The 18,111-nt window shown below is 49.8% G+C and overlaps 11 non-coding genes across 11 annotated transcripts; all 11 read right to left on the reverse strand.

Annotated features, from left to right (window-relative positions):
• Positions 1-257: 257 nt before the first annotated feature.
• Trnaa-agc (transfer RNA alanine (anticodon AGC)) lies at positions 258-333 on the reverse strand. Its single transcript has one exon. It is a non-coding gene; the product is annotated as a tRNA-Ala (tRNA).
• A 1,386-nt stretch (positions 334-1,719) lies between these two features.
• Trnaa-agc (transfer RNA alanine (anticodon AGC)) lies at positions 1,720-1,793 on the reverse strand. Its single transcript has one exon. It is a non-coding gene; the product is annotated as a tRNA-Ala (tRNA).
• Positions 1,794-4,661: 2,868 nt separating this feature from the next.
• On the reverse strand, positions 4,662-4,737 carry Trnaa-agc (transfer RNA alanine (anticodon AGC)). The gene has a single exon. It is a non-coding gene; the product is annotated as a tRNA-Ala (tRNA).
• A 2,868-nt stretch (positions 4,738-7,605) lies between these two features.
• On the reverse strand, positions 7,606-7,681 carry Trnaa-agc (transfer RNA alanine (anticodon AGC)). Its single transcript has one exon. It is a non-coding gene; the product is annotated as a tRNA-Ala (tRNA).
• A 1,398-nt stretch (positions 7,682-9,079) lies between these two features.
• Trnaa-agc (transfer RNA alanine (anticodon AGC)) lies at positions 9,080-9,155 on the reverse strand. The gene has a single exon. It is a non-coding gene; the product is annotated as a tRNA-Ala (tRNA).
• Positions 9,156-10,562: 1,407 nt separating this feature from the next.
• On the reverse strand, positions 10,563-10,638 carry Trnaa-agc (transfer RNA alanine (anticodon AGC)). The gene has a single exon. It is a non-coding gene; the product is annotated as a tRNA-Ala (tRNA).
• Positions 10,639-12,034: 1,396 nt separating this feature from the next.
• Positions 12,035-12,110, reverse strand: Trnaa-agc (transfer RNA alanine (anticodon AGC)). Its single transcript has one exon. It is a non-coding gene; the product is annotated as a tRNA-Ala (tRNA).
• A 1,396-nt stretch (positions 12,111-13,506) lies between these two features.
• On the reverse strand, positions 13,507-13,582 carry Trnaa-agc (transfer RNA alanine (anticodon AGC)). Its single transcript has one exon. It is a non-coding gene; the product is annotated as a tRNA-Ala (tRNA).
• A 1,396-nt stretch (positions 13,583-14,978) lies between these two features.
• On the reverse strand, positions 14,979-15,055 carry Trnaa-agc (transfer RNA alanine (anticodon AGC)). The gene has a single exon. It is a non-coding gene; the product is annotated as a tRNA-Ala (tRNA).
• A 1,395-nt stretch (positions 15,056-16,450) lies between these two features.
• Trnaa-agc (transfer RNA alanine (anticodon AGC)) lies at positions 16,451-16,527 on the reverse strand. Its single transcript has one exon. It is a non-coding gene; the product is annotated as a tRNA-Ala (tRNA).
• A 1,395-nt stretch (positions 16,528-17,922) lies between these two features.
• Trnaa-agc (transfer RNA alanine (anticodon AGC)) lies at positions 17,923-17,999 on the reverse strand. Its single transcript has one exon. It is a non-coding gene; the product is annotated as a tRNA-Ala (tRNA).
• Between the last annotated feature and the right edge of the window lie 112 nt (positions 18,000-18,111).

The raw sequence follows: 18,111 nt of genomic DNA on the forward strand, positions 1-18,111 counted from the left end.
TGTCAGAGACAGACTATCGCAAAACATACAACTCACTCCATGAATTGATTGCTACGGCATCTGTTATCAGCAGTCACAACCAGCAACACCAGTAGCAGCCGACTGCACGCAAAGAATGGGAACGTGCAGAGGGATTTACGTGAAATCGGCGCAATTGTGGATGCTAATCGTTCGCTTGTATCTGCCTACACACCTCTGCCGGTTGGGAATTATTCCACTTGCATGGCAAGGTGCTCATGTAGGTGCGTTAAAAATTCTGGAGGCGCTGGGTATCGATCCCAGTACCTCTCGCACGCTAAGCGAGCGCTCTACCATCTGAGCTACGCCGACCCCCCCCCGATAACTAGTAGTGCTACATACAGTCATATCAACGTCACAGACCCTTGCACTCCCATTATTCCGCAGACAAACACTACTCTCTATGTATCAGTGAGGGTGTCTTTCAGGTTTCGTGCATTCTGTATCGAATCGTAGTTGGCCACAATGAAAGTGGCACGCATAACGTCGAAAATAGAGTTCAGACACCGCTCTGAGCAAGACGAACGTGTTGTCCACCTCTAGACTTCAATGACGTTAAGCCGTGATACCTAAGACAGATCTGCACTCGATGACACCACGATAACAGCCGGTCCCCACACTTACATCTTGCTCTCCTTATGACAGTATACATCGTATCAGTCTGTGACGCTGGTTTTGCAACTTCTTGCGTGCGTTTATGTTCGCCGCGACCAACACTTACCATGCACTGAACACAAAACATGGAGGAGCCGGGGCTTGAACCCGAGACCGTTCACACGCTAAGCGAACGATCTGCCAACTGAGCTACAGCTACACACACGACCAAGCCTGGCTATTCTCCATTCTTTGCGACTCTGATGTGCACGGACACGATGGTTGGTTGGTTTGTAGCGGCGAAGGTACCAGAATACAAAGGCGCGGACACGTTCATATACACAAGAGTTCCAAGTAGTTTCGATGCTCTGGTATTACGAATGCAAATTCCGTCTGTTTTGAACGTCTTAAATTGAAAGGGCGGTCACAAATCGGTCCATTTCACTCCTTGTCCACAATCACACAGCACCTGAGGTAACAAGCACATCTCGAGCCCCATTGTGCTCTCCATTGTTCATGCCAACTCAGTGCCTCGCTCTTTGCTACTGTGTAAAACTCTTGTCGTCCAACTGCAAAACACTGGGACACAACAAGTTTCCGCGTCCCCATTGCACTGATCGTACTACGAAACGCTCCCCAAACTTGGCAATCACCCATGCAGATGACTTTTCCGACTTTACACGACGCTCACGCTAGTGACAGCCTTATTTATAGTTCGACGTCGCGCCAAAGCGAATGAGCACATTTCGCCTACGGCTTAGGCCGCTCTTCTAGTGTGGCTGCTCTGTGTCTGCAGGCAGCGAGGGGCTGCAAGCTTCCTGTGTTCGCACCTATATCACCTGTGCTTCCTTGTCAGAGACAGACTATCGCAAAACATACAACTCACTCCATGAATTGATTGCTACGGCATCTGTTATCAGCAGTCACAACCAGCAACACCAGTAGCAGCCGACTGCACGCAAAGAATGGGAACGTGCAGTGGGATTTACGTGAAATCGGCGCAATTGTGGATGCTAATCGTTCGCTTGTATCTGCCTACACACCTCTGCCGGTTGGGAATTATTCCACTTGCATGGCAAGGTGCTCATGTAGGTGCGTTAAAAATTCTGGAGGCGCTGGGTATCGATCCCAGTACCTCTCGCACGCTAAGCGAGCGCTCTACCATCTGAGCTACGCCCACCCCCCCGATAACTAGTAGTGCTACATACAGTCATATCAACGTCACAGACCCTTGCACTCCCATTATTCCGCAGACAAACACTACTCTCTATGTATCAGTGAGGGTGTCTTTCAGGTTTCGTGCATTCTGTATCGAATCGTAGTTGGCCACAATGAAAGTGGCACGCATAACGTCGAAAATAGAGTTCAGACACCGCTCTGAGTAAGACGAACGTGTTGTCCACCTCTAGACTTCAATGACGTTAAGCCGTGATACCTAAGACAGATCTGCACTCGATGACACCACGATAACAGCCGGTCCCCACACTTACATCTTGCTCTCCTTATGACAGTATACATCGTATCAGTCTGTGACGCTGGTTTTGCAACTTCTTGCGTGCGTTTATGTTCGCCGCGACCAACACTTACCATGCACTGAACACAAAACATGGAGGAGCCGGGGCTTGAACCCGAGACCGTTCACACGCTAAGCGAACGATCTGCCAACTGAGCTACAGCTACACACACGACCAAGCCTGGCTATTCTCCATTCTTTGCGACTCTGATGTGCACGGACACGATGGTTGGTTGGTTTGTAGCGGCGAAGGTACCAGAATACAAAGGCGCGGACACGTTCATATACACAAGAGTTCCAAGTAGTTTCGATGCTCTGGTATTACGAATGCAAATTCCGTCTGTTTTGAACGTCTTAAATTGAAAGGGCGGTCACAAATTGGTCCATTTCACTCCTTGTCCACAATCACACAGCACCTGAGGTAACAAGCACATCTCGAGCCCCATTGTGCTCTCCATTGTTCATGCCAACTCAGTGCCTCGCTCTTTGCTACTGTGTAAAACTCTTGTCGTCCAACTGCAAAACACTGGGACACAACAAGTTTCCGCGTCCCCATTGCACTGATCGTACTACGAAACGCTCCCCAAACTTGGCAATCACCCATGCAGATGACTTTTCCGACTTTACACGACGCTCACGCAACGCTCACGCTAGTGACAGCCTTATTTATAGTTCGACGTCGCGCCAAAGCGAATGAGCACATTTCGCCTACGGCTTAGGCCGCTCTTCTAGTGTGGCTGCTCTGTGTCTGCAGGCAGCGAGGGGCTGCAAGCTTCCTGTGTTCGCACCTATATCACCTGTGCTTCCTTGTCAGAGACAGACTATCGCAAAACATACAACTCACTCCATGAATTGATTGCTACGGCATCTGTTTTCAGCAGTCACAACCAGCAACACCAGTAGCAGCCGACTGCACGCAAAGAATGGGAACGTGCAGTGGGATTTACGTGAAATCGGTGCAATTGTGGATGCTAATCGTTCGCTTGTATCTGCCTACACACCTCTGCCGGTTGGGAATTATTCCACTTGCATGGCAAGGTGCTCATGTAGGTGCGTTAAAAATTCTGGAGGCGCTGGGTATCGATCCCAGTACCTCTCGCACGCTAAGCCAGCGCTCTACCATCCGAGCTACGCCCACCCCCCCGATAACTAGTAGTGCTACATACAGTCATATCAACGTCACAGACCCTTGCACTCCCATTATTCCGCAGACAAACACTACTCTCTATGTATCAGTGAGGGTGTCTTTCAGGTTTCGTACATTCTGTATCGAATCGTAGTTGGCCACAATGAAAGTGGCACGCATAACGTCGAAAATAGAGTTCAGACACCGCTCTGAGTAAGACGAACGTGTTGTCCACCTCTAGACTTCAATGACGTTAAGCCGTGATACCTAAGACAGATCTGCACTCGATGACACCACGATAACAGCCGGTCCCCACACTTACATCTTGCTCTCCTTATGACAGTATACATCGTATCAGTCTGTGACGCTGGTTTTGCAACTTCTTGCGTGCGTTTATGTTCGCCGCGACCAACACTTACCATGCACTGAACACAAAACATGGAGGAGCCGGGGCTTGAACCCGAGACCGTTCACACGCTAAGCGAACGATCTGCCAACTGAGCTACAGCTACACACACGTCCAAGCCTGGCTATTCTCCATTCTTTGCGACTTTGATGTGCACGGACACGATGGTTGGTTGGTTTGTAGCGGCGAAGGTACCAGAATACAAAGGCGCGGACACGTTCATATACACAAGAGTTCCAAGTAGTTTCGATGCTCTGGTATTACGAATGCAAATTCCGTCTGTTTTGAACGTCTTAAATTGAAAGGGCGGTCACAAATTGGTCCATTTCACTCCTTGTCCACAATCACACAGCACCTGAGGTAACAAGCACATCTCGAGCCCCATTGTGCTCTCCATTGTTCATGCCAACTCAGTGCCTCGCTCTTTGCTACTGTGTAAAACTCTTGTCGTCCAACTGCAAAACACTGGGACACAACAAGTTTCCGCGTCCCCATTGCACTGATCGTACTACGAAACGCTCCCCAAACTTGGCAATCACCCATGCAGATGACTTTTCCGACTTTACACGACGCTCACGCAACGCTCACGCTAGTGACAGCCTTATTTATAGTTCGACGTCGCGCCAAAGCGAATGAGCACATTTCGCCTACGGCTTAGGCCGCTCTTCTAGTGTGGCTGCTCTGTGTCTGCAGGCAGCGAGGGGCTGCAAGCTTCCTGTGTTCGCACCTATATCACCTGTGCTTCCTTGTCAGAGACAGACTATCGCAAAACATACAACTCACTCCATGAATTGATTGCTACGGCATCTGTTATCAGCAGTCACAACCAGCAACACCAGTAGCAGCCGACTGCACGCAAAGAATGGGAACGTGCAGAGGGATTTACGTGAAATCGGCGCAAATGTGGATGCTAATCGTTCGCTTGTATCTGCCTACACACCTCTGCCGGTTGGGAATTATTCCACTTGCATGGCAAGGTGCTCATGTAGGTGCGTTAAAAATTCTGGAGGCGCTGGGTATCGATCCCAGTACCTCTCGCACGCTAAGCGAGCGCTCTACCATCTGAGCTACGCCGACCCCCCCCCGATAACTAGTAGTGCTACATACAGTCATATCAACGTCACAGACCCTTGCACTCCCATTATTCCGCAGACAAACACTACTCTCTATGTATCAGTGAGGGTGTCTTTCAGGTTTCGTGCATTCTGTATCGAATCGTAGTTGGCCACAATGAAAGTGGCACGCACAACGTCGAAAATAGAGTTCAGACACCGCTCTGAGTAAGACGAACGTGTTGTCCACCTCTAGACTTCAATGACGTGAAGCCGTGATACCTAAGACAGATCTGCACTCGATGACACCACGATAACAGCCGGTCCCCACACTTACATCATGCTCTCCTTATGACAGTATACATCGTATCAGTCTGTGACGCTGGTTTTGCAACTTCTTGCGTGCGTTTATGTTCGCCGCGACCAACACTTACCATGCACTGAACACAAAACATGGAGGAGCCGGGGCTTGAACCCGAGACCGTTCACACGCTAAGCGAACGATCTGCCAACTGAGCTACAGCTACACACACGACCAAGCCTGGCTATTCTCCATTCTTTGCGACTTTGATGTGCACGGACACGATGGTTGGTTGGTTTGTAGCGGCGAAGGTACCAGAATACAAAGGCGCGGACACGTTCATATACACAAGAGTTCCAAGTAGTTTCGATGCTCTGGTATTACGAATGCAAATTCCGTCTGTTTTGAACGTCTTAAATTGAAAGGGCGGTCACAAATTGGTCCATTTCACTCCTTGTCCACAATCACACAGCACCTGAGGTAACAAGCACATCTCGAGCCCCATTGTGCTCTCCATTGTTCATGCCAACTCAGTGCCTCGCTCTTTGCTACTGTGTAAAACTCTTGTCGTCCAACTGCAAAACACTGGGACACAACAAGTTTCCGCGTCCCCATTGCACTGATCGTACTACGAAACGCTCCCCAAACTTGGCAATCACCCATGCAGATGACTTTTCCGACTTTACACGACGCTCACGCAACGCTCACGCTAGTGACAGCCTTATTTATAGTTCGACGTCGCGCCAAAGCGAATGAGCACATTTCGCCTACGGCTTAGGCCGCTCTTCTAGTGTGGCTGCTCTGTGTCTGCAGGCAGCGAGGGGCTGCAAGCTTCCTGTGTTCGCACCTATATCACCTGTGCTTCCTTGTCAGAGACAGACTATCGCAAAACATACAACTCACTCCATGAATTGATTGCTACGGCATCTGTTATCAGCAGTCACAACCAGCAACACCAGTAGCAGCCGACTGCACGCAAAGAATGGGAACGTGCAGAGGGATTTACGTGAAATCGGCCCAAATGTGGATGCTAATCGTTCGCTTGTATCTGCCTACACACCTCTGCCGGTTGGGAATTATTCCACTTGCATGGCAAGGTGCTCATGTAGGTGCGTTAAAAATTCTGGAGGCGCTGGGTATCGATCCCAGTACCTCTCGCACGCTAAGCCAGCGCTCTACCATCCGAGCTACGCCCACCCCCCCGATAACTAGTAGTGCTACATACAGTCATATCAACGTCACAGACCCTTGCACTCCCATTATTCCGCAGACAAACACTACTCTCTATGTATCAGTGAGGGTGTCTTTCAGGTTTCGTACATTCTGTATCGAATCGTAGTTGGCCACAATGAAAGTGGCACGCATAACGTCGAAAATAGAGTTCAGACACCGCTCTGAGTAAGACGAACGTGTTGTCCACCTCTAGACTTCAATGACGTTAAGCCGTGATACCTAAGACAGATCTGCACTCGATGACACCACGATAACAGCCGGTCCCCACACTTACATCTTGCTCTCCTTATGACAGTATACATCGTATCAGTCTGTGACGCTGGTTTTGCAACTTCTTGCGTGCGTTTATGTTCGCCGCGACCAACACTTACCATGCACTGAACACAAAACATGGAGGAGCCGGGGCTTGAACCCGAGACCGTTCACACGCTAAGCGAACGATCTGCCAACTGAGCTACAGCTACACACACGTCCAAGCCTGGCTATTCTCCATTCTTTGCGACTTTGATGTGCACGGACACGATGGTTGGTTGGTTTGTAGCGGCGAAGGTACCAGAATACAAAGGCGCGGACACGTTCATATACACAAGAGTTCCAAGTAGTTTCGATGCTCTGGTATTACGAATGCAAATTCCGTCTGTTTTGAACGTCTTAAATTGAAAGGGCGGTCACAAATTGGTCCATTTCACTCCTTGTCCACAATCACACAGCACCTGAGGTAACAAGCACATCTCGAGCCCCATTGTGCTCTCCATTGTTCATGCCAACTCAGTGCCTCGCTCTTTGCTACTGTGTAAAACTCTTGTCGTCCAACTGCAAAACACTGGGACACAACAAGTTTCCGCGTCCCCATTGCACTGATCGTACTACGAAACGCTCCCCAAACTTGGCAATCACCCATGCAGATGACTTTTCCGACTTTACACGACGCTCACGCAACGCTCACGCTAGTGACAGCCTTATTTATAGTTCGACGTCGCGCCAAAGCGAATGAGCACATTTCGCCTACGGCTTAGGCCGCTCTTCTAGTGTGGCTGCTCTGTGTCTGCAGGCAGCGAGGGGCTGCAAGCTTCCTGTGTTCGCACCTATATCACCTGTGCTTCCTTGTCAGAGACAGACTATCGCAAAACATACAACTCACTCCATGAATTGATTGCTACGGCATCTGTTATCAGCAGTCACAACCAGCAACACCAGTAGCAGCCGACTGCACGCAAAGAATGGGAACGTGCAGAGGGATTTACGTGAAATCGGCGCAAATGTGGATGCTAATCGTTCGCTTGTATCTGCCTACACACCTCTGCCGGTTGGGAATTATTCCACTTGCATGGCAAGGTGCTCATGTAGGTGCGTTAAAAATTCTGGAGGCGCTGGGTATCGATCCCAGTACCTCTCGCACGCTAAGCGAGCGCTCTACCATCTGAGCTACGCCGACCCCCCCCCCGATAACTAGTAGTGCTACATACAGTCATATCAACGTCACAGACCCTTGCACTCCCATTATTCCGCAGACAAACACTACTCTCTATGTATCAGTGAGGGTGTCTTTCAGGTTTCGTGCATTCTGTATCGAATCGTAGTTGGCCACAATGAAAGTGGCACGCACAACGTCGAAAATAGAGTTCAGACACCGCTCTGAGTAAGACGAACGTGTTGTCCACCTCTAGACTTCAATGACGTGAAGCCGTGATACCTAAGACAGATCTGCACTCGATGACACCACGATAACAGCCGGTCCCCACACTTACATCATGCTCTCCTTATGACAGTATACATCGTATCAGTCTGTGACGCTGGTTTTGCAACTTCTTGCGTGCGTTTATGTTCGCCGCGACCAACACTTACCATGCACTGAACACAAAACATGGAGGAGCCGGGGCTTGAACCCGAGACCGTTCACACGCTAAGCGAACGATCTGCCAACTGAGCTACAGCTACACACACGACCAAGCCTGGCTATTCTCCATTCTTTGCGACTTTGATGTGCACGGACACGATGGTTGGTTGGTTTGTAGCGGCGAAGGTACCAGAATACAAAGGCGCGGACACGTTCATATACACAAGAGTTCCAAGTAGTTTCGATGCTCTGGTATTACGAATGCAAATTCCGTCTGTTTTGAACGTCTTAAATTGAAAGGGCGGTCACAAATTGGTCCATTTCACTCCTTGTCCACAATCACACAGCACCTGAGGTAACAAGCACATCTCGAGCCCCATTGTGCTCTCCATTGTTCATGCCAACTCAGTGCCTCGCTCTTTGCTACTGTGTAAAACTCTTGTCGTCCAACTGCAAAACACTGGGACACAACAAGTTTCCGCGTCCCCATTGCACTGATCGTACTACGAAACGCTCCCCAAACTTGGCAATCACCCATGCAGATGACTTTTCCGACTTTACACGACGCTCACGCAACGCTCACGCTAGTGACAGCCTTATTTATAGTTCGACGTCGCGCCAAAGCGAATGAGCACATTTCGCCTACGGCTTAGGCCGCTCTTCTAGTGTGGCTGCTCTGTGTCTGCAGGCAGCGAGGGGCTGCAAGCTTCCTGTGTTCGCACCTATATCACCTGTGCTTCCTTGTCAGAGACAGACTATCGCAAAACATACAACTCACTCCATGAATTGATTGCTACGGCATCTGTTATCAGCAGTCACAACCAGCAACACCAGTAGCAGCCGACTGCACGCAAAGAATGGGAACGTGCAGAGGGATTTACGTGAAATCGGCCCAAATGTGGATGCTAATCGTTCGCTTGTATCTGCCTACACACCTCTGCCGGTTGGGAATTATTCCACTTGCATGGCAAGGTGCTCATGTAGGTGCGTTAAAAATTCTGGAGGCGCTGGGTATCGATCCCAGTACCTCTCGCACGCTAAGCGAGCGCTCTACCATCTGAGCTACGCCGACCCCCCCCGATAACTAGTAGTGCTACATACAGTCATATCAACGTCACAGACCCTTGCACTCCCATTATTCCGCAGACAAACACTACTCTCTATGTATCAGTGAGGGTGTCTTTCAGGTTTCGTGCATTCTGTATCGAATCGTAGTTGGCCACAATGAAAGTGGCACGCACAACGTCGAAAATAGAGTTCAGACACCGCTCTGAGTAAGACGAACGTGTTGTCCACCTCTAGACTTCAATGACGTGAAGCCGTGATACCTAAGACAGATCTGCACTCGATGACACCACGATAACAGCCGGTCCCCACACTTACATCATGCTCTCCTTATGACAGTATACATCGTATCAGTCTGTGACGCTGGTTTTGCAACTTCTTGCGTGCGTTTATGTTCGCCGCGACCAACACTTACCATGCACTGAACACATAACATGGAGGAGCCGGGGCTTGAACCCGAGACCGTTCACACGCTAAGCGAACGATCTGCCAACTGAGCTACAGCTACACACACGACCAAGCCTGGCTATTCTCCATTCTTTGCGACTTTGATGTGCACGGACACGATGGTTGGTTGGTTTGTAGCGGCGAAGGTACCAGAATACAAAGGCGCGGACACGTTCATATACACAAGAGTTCCAAGTAGTTTCGATGCTCTGGTATTACGAATGCAAATTCCGTCTGTTTTGAACGTCTTAAATTGAAAGGGCGGTCACAAATTGGTCCATTTCACTCCTTGTCCACAATCACACAGCACCTGAGGTAACAAGCACATCTCGAGCCCCATTGTGCTCTCCATTGTTCATGCCAACTCAGTGCCTCGCTCTTTGCTACTGTGTAAAACTCTTGTCGTCCAACTGCAAAACACTGGGACACAACAAGTTTCCGCGTCCCCATTGCACTGATCGTACTACGAAACGCTCCCCAAACTTGGCAATCACCCATGCAGATGACTTTTCCGACTTTACACGACGCTCACGCAACGCTCACGCAACGCTCACGCTAGTGACAGCCTTATTTATAGTTCGACGTCGCGCCAAAGCGAATGAGCACATTTCGCCTACGGCTTAGGCCGCTCTTCTAGTGTGGCTGCTCTGTGTCTGCAGGCAGCGAGGGGCTGCAAGCTTCCTGTGTTCGCACCTATATCACCTGTGCTTCCTTGTCAGAGACAGACTATCGCAAAACATACAACTCACTCCATGAATTGATTGCTACGGCATCTGTTATCAGCAGTCACAACCAGCAACACCAGTAGCAGCCGACTGCACGCAAAGAATGGGAACGTGCAGAGGGATTTACGTGAAATCGGCGCAAATGTGGATGCTAATCGTTCGCTTGTATCTGCCTACACACCTCTGCCGGTTGGGAATTATTCCACTTGCATGGCAAGGTGCTCATGTAGGTGCGTTAAAAATTCTGGAGGCGCTGGGTATCGATCCCAGTACCTCTCGCACGCTAAGCGAGCGCTCTACCATCTGAGCTACGCCGACCCCCCCCGATAACTAGTAGTGCTACATACAGTCATATCAACGTCACAGACCCTTGCACTCCCATTATTCCGCAGACAAACACTACTCTCTATGTATCAGTGAGGGTGTCTTTCAGGTTTCGTGCATTCTGTATCGAATCGTAGTTGGCCACAATGAAAGTGGCACGCACAACGTCGAAAATAGAGTTCAGACACCGCTCTGAGTAAGACGAACGTGTTGTCCACCTCTAGACTTCAATGACGTGAAGCCGTGATACCTAAGACAGATCTGCACTCGATGACACCACGATAACAGCCGGTCCCCACACTTACATCATGCTCTCCTTATGACAGTATACATCGTATCAGTCTGTGACGCTGGTTTTGCAACTTCTTGCGTGCGTTTATGTTCGCCGCGACCAACACTTACCATGCACTGAACACAAAACATGGAGGAGCCGGGGCTTGAACCCGAGACCGTTCACACGCTAAGCGAACGATCTGCCAACTGAGCTACAGCTACACACACGACCAAGCCTGGCTATTCTCCATTCTTTGCGACTTTGATGTGCACGGACACGATGGTTGGTTGGTTTGTAGCGGCGAAGGTACCAGAATACAAAGGCGCGGACACGTTCATATACACAAGAGTTCCAAGTAGTTTCGATGCTCTGGTATTACGAATGCAAATTCCGTCTGTTTTGAACGTCTTAAATTGAAAGGGCGGTCACAAATTGGTCCATTTCACTCCTTGTCCACAATCACACAGCACCTGAGGTAACAAGCACATCTCGAGCCCCATTGTGCTCTCCATTGTTCATGCCAACTCAGTGCCTCGCTCTTTGCTACTGTGTAAAACTCTTGTCGTCCAACTGCAAAACACTGGGACACAACAAGTTTCCGCGTCCCCATTGCACTGATCGTACTACGAAACGCTCCCCAAACTTGGCAATCACCCATGCAGATGACTTTTCCGACTTTACACGACGCTCACGCAACGCTCACGCTAGTGACAGCCTTATTTATAGTTCGACGTCGCGCCAAAGCGAATGAGCACATTTCGCCTACGGCTTAGGCCGCTCTTCTAGTGTGGCTGCTCTGTGTCTGCAGGCAGCGAGGGGCTGCAAGCTTCCTGTGTTCGCACCTATATCACCTGTGCTTCCTTGTCAGAGACAGACTATCGCAAAACATACAACTCACTCCATGAATTGATTGCTACGGCATCTGTTATCAGCAGTCACAACCAGCAACACCAGTAGCAGCCGACTGCACGCAAAGAATGGGAACGTGCAGAGGGATTTACGTGAAATCGGCCCAAATGTGGATGCTAATCGTTCGCTTGTATCTGCCTACACACCTCTGCCGGTTGGGAATTATTCCACTTGCATGGCAAGGTGCTCATGTAGGTGCGTTAAAAATTCTGGAGGCGCTGGGTATCGATCCCAGTACCTCTCGCACGCTAAGCGAGCGCTCTACCATCTGAGCTACGCCGACCCCCCCCGATAACTAGTAGTGCTACATACAGTCATATCAACGTCACAGACCCTTGCACTCCCATTATTCCGCAGACAAACACTACTCTCTATGTATCAGTGAGGGTGTCTTTCAGGTTTCGTGCATTCTGTATCGAATCGTAGTTGGCCACAATGAAAGTGGCACGCACAACGTCGAAAATAGAGTTCAGACACCGCTCTGAGTAAGACGAACGTGTTGTCCACCTCTAGACTTCAATGACGTGAAGCCGTGATACCTAAGACAGATCTGCACTCGATGACACCACGATAACAGCCGGTCCCCACACTTACATCATGCTCTCCTTATGACAGTATACATCGTATCAGTCTGTGACGCTGGTTTTGCAACTTCTTGCGTGCGTTTGTGTTCGCCGCGACCAACACTTACCATGCACTGAACACAAAACATGGAGGAGCCGGGGCTTGAACCCGAGACCGTTCACACGCTAAGCGAACGATCTGCCAACTGAGCTACAGCTACACACACGACCAAGCCTGGCTATTCTCCATTCTTTGCGACTTTGATGTGCACGGACACGATGGTTGGTTGGTTTGTAGCGGCGAAGGTACCAGAATACAAAGGCGCGGACACGTTCATATACACAAGAGTTCCAAGTAGTTTCGATGCTCTGGTATTACGAATGCAAATTCCGTCTGTTTTGAACGTCTTAAATTGAAAGGGCGGTCACAAATTGGTCCATTTCACTCCTTGTCCACAATCACACAGCACCTGAGGTAACAAGCACATCTCGAGCCCCATTGTGCTCTCCATTGTTCATGCCAACTCAGTGCCTCGCTCTTTGCTACTGTGTAAAACTCTTGTCGTCCAACTGCAAAACACTGGGACACAACAAGTTTCCGCGTCCCCATTGCACTGATCGTACTACGAAACGCTCCCCAAACTTGGCAATCACCCATGCAGATGACTTTTCCGACTTTACACGACGCTCACGCAACGCTCACGCTAGTGACAGCCTTATTTATAGTTCGACGTCGCGCCAAAGCGAATGAGCACATTTCGCCTACGGCTTAGGCCGCTCTTCTAGTGTGGCTGCTCTGTGTCTGCAGGCAGCGAGGGGCTGCAAGCTTCCTGTGTTCGCACCTATATCACCTGTGCTTCCTTGTCAGAGACAGACTATCGCAAAACATACAACTCACTCCATGAATTGATTGCTACGGCATCTGTTATCAGCAGTCACAACCAGCAACACCAGTAGCAGCCGACTGCACGCAAAGAATGGGAACGTGCAGAGGGATTTACGTGAAATCGGCGCAAATGTGGATGCTAATCGTTCGCTTGTATCTGCCTACACACCTCTGCCGGTTGGGAATTATTCCACTTGCATGGCAAGGTGCTCATGTAGGTGCGTTAAAAATTCTGGAGGCGCTGGGTATCGATCCCAGTACCTCTCGCACGCTAAGCGAGCGCTCTACCATCTGAGCTACGCCGACCCCCCCCGATAACTAGTAGTGCTACATACAGTCATATCAACGTCACAGACCCTTGCACTCCCATTATTCCGCAGACAAACACTACTCTCTATGTATCAGTGAGGGTGTCTTTCAGGTTTCGTGCATTCTGTATCGAATCGTAGTTGGCCACAATGAAAGTGGCACGCACAACGTCGAAAATAGAGTTCAGACACCGCTCTGAGTAAGACGAACGTGTTGTCCACCTCTAGACTTCAATGACGTGAAGCCGTGATACCTAAGACAGATCTGCACTCGATGACACCACGATAACAGCCGGTCCCCACACTTACATCATGCTCTCCTTATGACAGTATACATCGTATCAGTCTGTGACGCTGGTTTTGCAACTTCTTGCGTGCGTTTATGTTCGCCGCGACCAACACTTACCATGCACTGAACACAAAACATGGAGGAGCCGGGGCTTGAACCCGAGACCGTTCACACGCTAAGCGAACGATCTGCCAACTGAGCTACAGCTACACACACGACCAAGCCTGGCTATTCTCCATTCTTTGCGACTTTGATGTGCACGGACACGATGGTTGGTTGGTTTGTAGCGGCGAAGGTACCAGAATACAAAGGCGCGGACACGTTCATATACACAAGAGTTCCAAGTAGTTTCGATGCTCTGGTATTACGAATGCAAATTCCGTCTGTTTTGAACGTCTTAAATTGAAAGGGCGGTCACAAATTGGTCCATTTCACTCCTTGTCCACAATCACACAGCACCTGAGGTAACAAGCACATCTCGAGCCCCATTGTGCTCTCCATTGTTCATGCCAACTCAGTGCCTCGCTCTTTGCTACTGTGTAAAACTCTTGTCGTCCAACTGCAAAACACTGGGACACAACAAGTTTCCGCGTCCCCATTGCACTGATCGTACTACGAAACGCTCCCCAAACTTGGCAATCACCCATGCAGATGACTTTTCCGACTTTACACGACGCTCACGCAACGCTCACGCTAGTGACAGCCTTATTTATAGTTCGACGTCGCGCCAAAGCGAATGAGCACATTTCGCCTACGGCTTAGGCCGCTCTTCTAGTGTGGCTGCTCTGTGTCTGCAGGCAGCGAGGGGCTGCAAGCTTCCTGTGTTCGCACCTATATCACCTGTGCTTCCTTGTCAGAGACAGACTATCGCAAAACATACAACTCACTCCATGAATTGATTGCTACGGCATCTGTTATCAGCAGTCACAACCAGCAACACCAGTAGCAGCCGACTGCACGCAAAGAATGGGAACGTGCAGAGGGATTTACGTGAAATCGGCGCAAATGTGGATGCTAATCGTTCGCTTGTATCTGCCTACACACCTCTGCCGGTTGGGAATTATTCCACTTGCATGGCAAGGTGCTCATGTAGGTGCGTTAAAAATTCTGGAGGCGCTGGGTATCGATCCCAGTACCTCTCGCACGCTAAGCGAGCGCTCTACCATCTGAGCTACGCCGACCTCCCCCGATAACTAGTAGTGCTACATACAGTCGTATCAACGTCACAGACCCTTGCACTCCCATTATTCCGCAGACAAACACTACTCTCTATGTATCAGTGAGGGTGTCTTTCAGGTTTCGTGCATTCTGTATCGAATCGTAGTTGGCCACAATGAAAGTGGCACGCACAACGTCGAAAATAGAGTTCAGACACCGCTCTGAGTAAGACGAACGTGTTGTCCACCTCTAGACTTCAATGACGTGAAGCCGTGATACCTAAGACAGATCTGCACTCGATGACTCCACGATAACAGCCGGTCCCCACACTTACATCATGCTCTCCTTATGACAGTATACATCGTATCAGTCTGTGACGCTGGTTTTGCAACTTCTTGCGTGCGTTTATGTTCGCCGCGACCAACACTTACCATGCACTGAACACAAAACATGGAGGAGCCGGGGCTTGAACCCGAGACCGTTCACACGCTAAGCGAACGATCTGCCAACTGAGCTACAGCTACACACACGACCAAGCCTGGCTATTCTCCATTCTTTGCGACTTTGATGTGCACGGACACGATGGTTGGTTGGTTTGTAGCGGCGAAGGTACCAGAATACAAAGGCGCGGACACGTTCATATACACAAGAGGTCCAAGTAGTTTCGATGCTCTGGTATTACGAATGCAAATTCCGTCTGTTTTGAACGTCTTAAATTGAAAGGGCGGTCACAAATTGGTCCATTTCACTCCTTGTCCACAATCACACAGCACCTGAGGTAACAAGCACATCTCGAGCCCCATTGTGCTCTCCATTGTTCATGCCAACTCAGTGCCTCGCTCTTTGCTACTGTGTAAAACTCTTGTCGTCCAACTGCAAAACACTGGGACACAACAAGTTTCCGCGTCCCCATTGCACTGATCGTACTACGAAACGCTCCCCAAACTTGGCAATCACCCATGCAGATGACTTTTCCGACTTTACACGACGCTCACGCAACGCTCACGCTAGTGACAGCCTTATTTATAGTTCGACGTCGCGCCAAAGCGAATGAGCACATTTCGCCTACGGCTTAGGCCGCTCTTCTAGTGTGGCTGCTCTGTGTCTGCAGGCAGCGAGGGGCTGCAAGCTTCCTGTGTTCGCACCTATATCACCTGTGCTTCCTTGTCAGAGACAGACTATCGCAAAACATACAACTCACTCCATGAATTGATTGCTACGGCATCTGTTATCAGCAGTCACAACCAGCAACACCAGTAGCAGCCGACTGCACGCAAAGAATGGGAACGTGCAGAGGGATTTACGTGAAATCGGCGCAAATGTGGATGCTAATCGTTCGCTTGTATCTGCCTACACACCTCTGCCGGTTGGGAATTATTCCACTTGCATGGCAAGGTGCTCATGTAGGTGCGTTAAAAATTCTGGAGGCGCTGGGTATCGATCCCAGTACCTCTCGCACGCTAAGCGAGCGCTCTACCATCTGAGCTACGCCGACCTCCCCCGATAACTAGTAGTGCTACATACAGTCATATCAACGTCACAGACCCTTGCACTCCCATTATTCCGCAGACAAACACTACTCTCTATGTATCAGTGAGGGTGTCTTTCAGGTTTCGTGCATTCTGTATCGAATCGTAGTTGGCCACAATGAAAGTGGCACGCACAACGTCGAAAATAGAGTTCAGACACCGCTCTGAGTAAGACGAACGTGTTGTCCACCTCTAGACTTCAATGACGTGAAGCCGTGATACCTAAGACAGATCTGCACTCGATGACTCCACGATAACAGCCGGTCCCCACACTTACATCATGCTCTCCTTATGACAGTATACATCGTATCAGTCTGTGACGCTGGTTTTGCAACTTCTTGCGTGCGTTTATGTTCGCCGCGACCAACACTTACCATGCACTGAACACAAAACATGGAGGAGCCGGGGCTTGAACCCGAGACCGTTCACACGCTAAGCGAACGATCTGCCAACTGAGCTACAGCTACACACACGACCAAGCCTGGCTATTCTCCATTCTTTGCGACTTTGATGTGCACGGACACGATGGTTGGTTGGTTTGTAGCGGCGAAGGTACCAGAATACAAAGGCGCGGACACGTTCATATACACAAGAGGTCCAAGTAGTTTCGATGCTCTGGTATTACGAATGCAAATTCCGTCTGTTTTGAACGTCTTAAATTGAAAGGGCGGTCACAAATTGGTCCATTTCACTCCTTGTCCACAATCACACAGCACCTGAGGTAACAAGCACATCTCGAGCCCCATTGTGCTCTCCATTGTTCATGCCAACTCAGTGCCTCGCTCTTTGCTACTGTGTAAAACTCTTGTCGTCCAACTGCAAAACACTGGGACACAACAAGTTTCCGCGTCCCCATTGCACTGATCGTACTACGAAACGCTCCCCAAACTTGGCAATCACCCATGCAGATGACTTTTCCGACTTTACACGACGCTCACGCAACGCTCACGCTAGTGACAGCCTTATTTATAGTTCGACGTCGCGCCAAAGCGAATGAGCACATTTCGCCTACGGCTTAGGCCGCTCTTCTAGTGTGGCTGCTCTGTGTCTGCAGGCAGCGAGGGGCTGCAAGCTTCCTGTGTTCGCACCTATATCACCTGTGCTTCCTTGTCAGAGACAGACTATCGCAAAACATACAACTCACTCCATGAATTGATTGCTACGGCATCTGTTATCAGCAGTCACAACCAGCAACACCAGTAGCAGCCGACTGCACGCAAAGAATGGGAACGTGCAGAGGGATTTACGTGAAATCGGCGCAAATGTGGATGCTAATCGTTCGCTTGTATCTGCCTACACACCTCTGCCGGTTGGGAATTATTCCACTTGCATGGCAAGGTGCTCATGTAGGTGCGTTAAAAATTCTGGAGGCGCTGGGTATCGATCCCAGTACCTCTCGCACGCTAAGCGAGCGCTCTACCATCTGAGCTACGCCGACCTCCCCCGATAACTAGTAGTGCTACATACAGTCATATCAACGTCACAGACCCTTGCACTCCCATTATTCCGCAGACAAACACTACTCTCTATGTATCAGTGAGGGTGTCTTTCAGG

Source organism: Schistocerca gregaria, chromosome 11 (assembly GCF_023897955.1).
Source record: "Schistocerca gregaria isolate iqSchGreg1 chromosome 11, iqSchGreg1.2, whole genome shotgun sequence".
Classification (NCBI taxonomy): Eukaryota; Metazoa; Arthropoda; class Insecta; order Orthoptera; family Acrididae; genus Schistocerca; species Schistocerca gregaria.